This window comes from Triticum urartu, chromosome 2 (genome assembly GCF_003073215.2).
Source record: "Triticum urartu cultivar G1812 chromosome 2, Tu2.1, whole genome shotgun sequence".
Taxonomy (NCBI): Eukaryota; Viridiplantae; Streptophyta; class Magnoliopsida; order Poales; family Poaceae; genus Triticum; species Triticum urartu.
Window position 1 is genome coordinate 563,345,807 of NC_053023.1, and position 7,544 is coordinate 563,353,350.

The window sequence follows — 7,544 nt, forward strand, 5'->3', positions numbered from 1 at the left end:
TAGTGCATCCGTTGCATGGCAATCCCTACTCCTCGCATTGACATCAATTGATGGGCATCTCCATAGCCCATTGATTAGCCGCGTCAATGTGACACTTTCTCCCTTTTTGTCTTCTCCACACAACCTCCATCATCATATTCTATTCCACCCATAGTGCTATGTCCATGGCTCGCGCTCATGTATTGCGTGAAAGTTGAATTTTTTTGAGAATACTAAAGTATGAAACAATTGCTTGGCTTGTCATCGGGGTTGTGCATCATGGGAGCATTTTGTGTGACGAAAATGAAGCATGGCCGAACTATATGATTTTGTAGGGATGAGCTTTCTTTGGCTATGTTATTTTGAGAAGACATAATTGCTTGGTTAGTATGCTTGAAGTATTATTATTTTTATGTCGATATTAAACTTTTGTCTTGAATCTTATGGATCTGAATATTCATTCCACAATAAAGAAAATTACTTTGAAAATTATGTTAGGTAGCATTCCACATCAAAAATTCTGTTTTTATCATTTACCTACTCGAGGACGAGCAGGAATTAATCTTGAGGATGCTTGATAAGTCTCCAATCTATAGTTTTTGATTGTCCGATGATATTATATTATCCATCTAGGATGTTTTATATGCATTTATATGCTATTTTATGTGATTTTTGGGACTAACCTATTAACCTAGAGCCCAGTGCCAGTTTCTGTTTTTTCCTTGTTTTTGAGTCTCGTAGAAAAGGAAAACCAAACGAAGTCCAATTGACCTAAAATTTCACGGAGATTATTTTTGGACCAGAAGAAGCCCACGGAGTATCGGAGATGGGCCAGAAGAGTCCCGAGGCACCCACGAGGGTGGGGGCGCGCCCTACCCCCTGGGCGTGCCCCCTACCTCGTGTCCGCCTCGGGGACCCCCCTGACTTGTTATCGACGCCAAAATCTCTTATATATACCCAAACCTCCAGAACATAACCTACATCGGGAGTTCCGCCACCGCAAGCCTCCCTAGCCATCGAAAACCAATCTATACCCGTTCCGGCACCCTACCGAAGGAGGGAATCCCTCTCCGGTGGCCATCTTCATCATCCCGGCGCTCTCCATGAGGAGGAGGGAGTAGTTCACCCTCGGGGCTGAGGGTATGTACCAGTAGCTATGTGTTTGATCTCTCTCTCTCTCTCGTGTTCTTGATTCGACAAGATCTTGATGTATCGCGAGCTTTGCTATTATAGTTGGATCTTATGATGTTTCCCCCCTCTACTCTCTTGTAATGGATTGAGTTTTCCCTTTGAAGTTATCTTATCGGATTGAGTCTTTAAGGATTTGAGAACACTTGATGTATGTCTTGCATGTGCTTATCTGTGGTGACATTGGGATATTCACGTGATCCACTTGATGTATGTTTTGGTGATCAACTTGCGGGTTCTGTGAGCTTGTGAACTTATGCATAGGGGTTGGCACATGTTTTCGTCTTGACTCTCCGGTAGAAACTTTGGGGCACTCTTTGAAGTTCTTTGTGTTGGTTGAATAGATGAATCTGAGATTGTGTGATGCATATCGTATAATCATACCCACAGATACTTGAGGTGACATTCGAGTATCTAGTTGACATTAGGGTTCTGGTTGATTTGTGTCTTAAGGTGTTATTCTAGTACGAACTCTAGGATAGATTGAACGGAAGGAATAACTTCATGTTATTTTACTACGGACTCTTGAATAGATCAAACAGAAAGAATAACTTTGAGGTGGTTTCGTACCCTACAATAATCTCTTAGTTTGTTCTCCACTATTAGTGACTTTGGAGTGACTCTTTGTTGCATGTTGATGGATACTTATATGATCCAATTATGATATTATTGTTAAGAGAAATTGCACTAGTGAAAGCATGAACCCTAGGCCTTGTTTCCTAGCATTGCAATACCATTTTCGCTCACTTTTATCATTAGTTACCTTGCTGTTTTTATATTTTCATATTACAAAAACCTATATCTACCATCCATATTGCACTTGTATCACCATCTCTTCGCCGAACTAGTGCACCTATACAATTTACCATTGTATTGGGTGTGTTGGAGACACAAGAGACTCTTTGCTATTTGGTTGCAGGGTTGTTTGAGAGAGACCATGTTCATCCTTGAAAGTGCAACTATCCCTAGGTGGTTTTGGTAATTCATAACAACATATAGCTCATTGAGCTAATGCTATTCCAAGATGATTATTTCAGGAAAGCTCAATGATTGGCATGGCATGGATGTGAAAGTGGAACCCTCAAAATGCTAAGGACAAAGGATTGGCTCAAGCTCAAAAGCTCAAGACTCTTCTTTTTATATTTTAGTGATCCAAGATCACATTGAGTCCATAGGAAAAGCCAATACTATCAAGGAGGGATGAGGTGTTGCTTAATGAGCCTCTTGCTTCATGTGCTTAATGATATGCTCCAAAACCCTCAACTACTTTCCCATATCCACATATGACCTAAACTCTAAGCCAAACTCGGTCATACCGATTTTTCCTATCCGGCGCCACCGAGTTTCAATTGTCATTAGCCATTGCCAAACCCTAGCAATTCGGTCCTACCGATAAGGATCTCGGTCCCACCGAGATGGGGTTGCAAACTCTCTGTTTCCCTTTTGTAACTTTTCGGTCCCACCAAAAGAGCGAATCGGTCCCACCGAGATTGCAATGTAAACTCAGTGTTTCCCCTTTGTAACTTTTCGGTCTCACCGAGTTCCACTCGGTCTCACCGAAAGAGCAAATTGGTCCCACCGAGTTTGCCTGACCAACTCTCTGGTTAGCTAATTACCAAACTCGGTCTCACCGAGTTTGTGTAATCGGTCTCACCGAGATTACGTTATGCCCAACGAACCCTAACCGAACCGGTCCTACCGAGTTGCATGTCAGTCCCACCGAAATTCCTAACGGTCACTAGGTTTACATTTTCGGTCCGACCGAGTTTTGATTCAGTCCCACCGAGATTGGAAAACTGTGTAACGGTTGGATTTTGTGTGGAGGCTATATATACCCCTCCACCTCTTTCTCATTCGATGAGAGAGCCATCAGAACACACACATCATTCCAACTCATTTGTTCTGAGAGAGAACCACCTACTCATGTGTTGAGATCAAGACATTCCATTCCTACCATATGAATCTTGATCTCTAGCCTTCCCAAGTTGCTTTCCACTCAAATCTTCTTTCCACCAAATCCAAATCCTATGAGAGAGAGTTGAGTGTTGGGGAGACTATCATTTGAAGCACAAGAGCAAGGAGTTCATTACCTACACACCATTTGTTACTTCTTGGAGAGTGGTGTTGAACCAAGGAGTTTGTAAGGGCAAGGAGATCGCCTACTTCGTGAAGATCTACCGCTAGTGAGGCAAGTCCTTCATGGGCGACGGCCATGGTGGGATAGACAAGGTTGCTTCTTCGTGGACCCTTTGTGGGTGGTTGCTTCTTCGTGGACCCTTCGTGGGTGGAGCCCTCCGTGGACTCTCGCAACCGTTGCCCTTGGGTGGAGCCCTGTGTGGACTCGCGCAACCGTTACCCTTCGTGGGTTGAAGTCTCCATCAACGTGGATGTAGGATAGCACCACCTATCCGAACCACGGGAAAAACATCCGTGTCTCCAATAGCGTTTGAATTCTCCAAACCCTTCCCTTTATATTCTTGCAAGTTGCATGCTTTACTTTCCGCTGCCAATATACTCTTTGCATGCTTGCTTGAATTATGTGATGATTTCTTGACTTGTCCTAAAATAGCTAAAATCTGCCAAGAACTAAAATTGGGAAAAGGTTAAGTTTTTATTCGGTCAAGTAGTCTAATCACCCCCCTCTAGACATACTTTCGATCCTACAAGTGGTATCAGAGCTTTGGTCTCCATTTGCTTGATCTCCATAGCTTTTGGTGGTCATAGCCTTGGTTTCACAACCTAGGAGAGTATGGCGTCTAGCGAGGGAAATTATCACCGTAGAGGTCCTTACTTTGATGGTACTAATTTTGCTAGTTGGAAGCATAAAATGAAAATGCATATTCTTGGACATAACCCCACCGTTTGGGCTATTGTGTGTGTTGGTTTGCAAGGTGACTTCTTTGATGGGAAAGAACCAAACCGTGAAGCTACCGCGGATGAGTTGAAGATGTTGCAATACAATGCTCAAGCTTGTGATATTCTCTTCAACGGATTGTGCCCCGAAGAATTCAACAAAATCAGCCGCCTTGAGAATGCAAAGGAAATTTGGGACACTTTGATTGATATGCACGAAGGTACCGACTCCGTCAAGGAATCCAAGTTGGATGTGCTTCAAAGCCAACTTGACAAGTTCAAGATGAAGGATGGTGAAGGTGTCGCTGAAATGTACTCTAGGCTTGCTCTCATCACAAATGAGATTGCTGGCTTAGGAAGTGAAGAGATGACCGATAAATTCATCATCAAGAAGATCCTAAGAGCCTTGGATGGAAAATATGATACCGTGTGCACATTGATCCAAATGATGCCCAATTACAAAGATCTCAAGCCAACGGAAGTGATTGGAAGAATTGTTGCTCATGAGATGTCACTTAAGGATAAAGAGGAACTTCACAACAAATCAAGTGGTGCCTATAAAGCCTCATGTGAAGCCCCTACATCATCAAGTGAGAAACAAGACTTCAATGAAGAATTGAGCTTACTGGTGAAGAACTTCAACAAGTTCTACAAGAGTAGAAGCTCCAAGTCAAGGTCCTACAATGATAAAAGATCTTCTAGTCGAGAGCGAAACTGTTACAATTGTGGAAGACCCGGACACTATTCCAACGAGTGTACGGCTCCCTACAAGAGAAGAGAAGATTCTCCAAAAAGAAGAAGCAAAGGATCACCACCAAGAGAGAGAAGGAGTAGAGATGATCGTTATGAACGAAGATACTCATGGAGAAGCAAGGATTCGGAAAGGAAGGAAAAATCATCAAGGAGCTATACAAGACGAAGACATCAAGCTCATGTTGGTGAATGGGTATCCGGCTCCGCCTCCCCCAGCCACTCCGAGAGAAGTTATCACTCCGACTCCGAATATACTCAAGATGAAGGTGTTGCCGGTCTAGCACTTGTGTCAACCAACTCCTATGACATATTTGACTCACCAAATGAAGGAATTGGAAGATGCTTCATGGCCAAAGGTCCTAAGGTAACACACCACGAGTATGTTGATTTCAATAGTGATGAAGATGACTTGTTAGGTGATGATTTGCTTGGTGACAACTCTAGTGATGAATACTATGATGAAAGACCAATTAATCATGCTAATCAAGATAAAACTAATGACAATGATAAGGAGAAGATTGAGGCTCTAACTAAAGAACTAAAAACTCTTAAGTTAGCTCATGACACTATCTTCGAAGATCACCGAGAACTTTTAAGAGCTCATGAGAAACTACGCTTTGAAAAGCTTAATCTTGAGCAAGAGCATGAGTTCTTAAAGGCAATCAATGATGATCTCCGCAAGAAAAGTTCTTCTTACATTGCCAAGCGTTTACTCTTATCCACTTACATGCCTCAAGTCAAATCTAACAAGAAAGATTCTTCCTCTAGTAGTAACAATGATCATGCTAAATCCAATATTGTTGCTTCTAGTAGTTCTCTTGATTCCACTAATGATTCTCTTAGCCAAGTTACACTTGAGCAAGAAAATAGCTTATTGAAGGGAATTATAGAGAAAGGAGTGTACAAGAGCCTTGCCAGGAGTAAGCAATTCGAGGAAATTGTGCGCAAGCAAGGAATGCACCGGAAGAATCAAGGTGTTGGTTTTGAACGAAAGTTCAATGCCAATGGAGTTGAATGGGAAGAAGATCAATACCCCAAGACGAAGTTTGTCCCTCAACAAGAGAAGTATACTTCTTTCAAGGGGACACAAGCTCAAGATGATCTTCTACCACAAGACTACGAGCAAAAAGGCAAGGACAAGCTTCAAGAGGAAATTGATGCATTTGAAGAAGCTCCTAAGACCTTAGTCAAGTGGATTCCCAAGACTACTTCAAGTTCCACTTCATCAAGTACGACTACAACTCCAAGGATTCCCATCAAGATGATGTGGATCCAAAAGAAGAAGAACTAGAGAGTTCTCGAGGGTGACTCCGCCAACATACTTCACTCTTATCATTTTGGCAAGAACAAGTGGAATCAACTTCCACATCTTGCACTAGTTCAAGGAGTCACAAACCCTCTTGTTGGTAAGACAAGGGACAAGGTAACCTAAAGTTTTCATGGACATCATCTTTTGTGTGCATCACTCTATGTCTATGGATATCCTTGTTTGTTCCTTGTGGGACTAACCCATGTAGGTATTGAAAGTGCAATTCACTCAAAAGGATAGCTCCAAGAGATCTACATCAACATTGAGCATCCACATCTTCAATATCTACATGAAGTCATCATCGACAAAACCCAAGGTTAGTTCATCCCTCTTAGGGGGGATATCACATCTAGGGGGAGCTTTACTCTAATACTTGAGCTAAAGCAACTCTAAAGATGTGAACAAAACGATGCTTCATGTAAAAGTGGTAACCCCACTTGAGCTTAAACGATGAGTATGACCTACGATCAAGTGTTCTCACTTGACTCCTAAGTCAATATACTCATATATAGATGACCTAGTCATCGCAAATTTCTTGATAGATGCTAGAATTGGTTGTGCATGGTTTGCCACATATTTCATTTGCTATCTTATTGTGTGAGCATGCTGATTGCATATTTTACTCATTCGAGGACATCCACTTGTTGCTTTGATTGTTTGGCTTTATCTTCTTTTGCCAAGTGGATGGACAAGAATGCCTAAGAACCTCCTCTAGCTATCTATGCTTTTCTCGTCTCAAACTCTATTCATGCTGCATCACAAAATTTGATCAAGTCAGATTCGAACCACTCTGTGTGAGGAGCGCTTGGAGTCCCCGATTCGTCATAGACTTAAACTTCCAAAACCTCTTTATGAATCTCGGTCTGACTGATACTCCATTTCGGTCCTACCGAGTTCATTAAGTTGATCTAGGTTTTCGATCTCGGTGCAACCGATTTGAACTTTTCGGTCACACCGTGTTGCAATAACTGCACACAGTTTTGCATCTCGGTGCCACCGAGTTGTTCCACTCGGTCACACCGACAGGGTCGGGCTATATATAGTGACGGGCAGAATTTTGGAAATTTCTCCGAAACCTCCTCGCCCGCGCAATAGCCTGCTCTTCCCTCGAGGTCTTCGGATCGTCTCCTCGCCGCCAACAGCCTCCAGTCGCTGGTCTTCGCCGCCGTAAACGGATTTCTGCCCCGCCGTTGCCGCCGTAGCAAGTCCACGCCGAACTAGGGTATGGACTTGATCATTGTGCTATTCCTCAATCTGATTCCTAGCACATTGTGATCATCATGAATCTTGCCACGATTGATAAACTTCTATCCAGTCAAAACGCTCGTAGATTAGGTTTAATTCGAAAATTTTAGGGTTAGGTTTCCGCCGAAACCATCTCGGACCCACCGAGTTGAAAAACTCGGTCCCACCGATCTGGCTTTTGCCATTGCACAAGTTAAACTCGGTCTGACCGAGAATA